We start from the raw sequence: 258 nt of genomic DNA, 5'->3' as shown, positions 1-258 counted from the left end.
GCTTCCTTTAGGGCCCCGCCGATCGCCTAAGAAGCAGTAGCAGCCCACACGGGCACGTCCATCGAGTCCACTTCCACATGGAAACTCGCCTGGCCGATCCAGGTGCCAAGCGGATGTAGCGCCCGTCGTCTTTCCCGCGGGAGCGTCCGGCCCGTCGGAGGAAGCTGGCCCGGGGCTTGGTGGGGTGTGTGTGTGAAGAGAACCGAGGCGAAGCGGCGGCAGCGAAGGGCCGGCAGTCCTCGGGAGCGCGGTTCGTCC

General features: G+C 67.4%; 1 protein-coding gene across 1 annotated transcript in view; it reads right to left on the bottom strand.

The window, feature by feature from the left end:
* The window catches only part of LOC107105603 (bone morphogenetic protein 2-like), an 11,382-nt gene extending 11,201 nt beyond the window's left edge, over positions 1-181 (bottom strand). Inside the window, 1 exon segment of the mRNA XM_015405598.1 lies at positions 6-181. The gene's annotated coding sequence lies outside the window, so the exon portion shown is untranslated.
* Between the last annotated feature and the right edge of the window lie 77 nt (positions 182-258).

The sequence above is a fragment of the Gekko japonicus genome, unplaced genomic scaffold (assembly GCF_001447785.1).
Source record: "Gekko japonicus isolate JY-2015 unplaced genomic scaffold, Gekko_japonicus_V1.1 scaffold3153, whole genome shotgun sequence".
Taxonomy (NCBI): domain Eukaryota; kingdom Metazoa; phylum Chordata; class Lepidosauria; order Squamata; family Gekkonidae; genus Gekko; species Gekko japonicus.
This window is presented reverse-complemented; position numbering and strand designations above follow the sequence as displayed.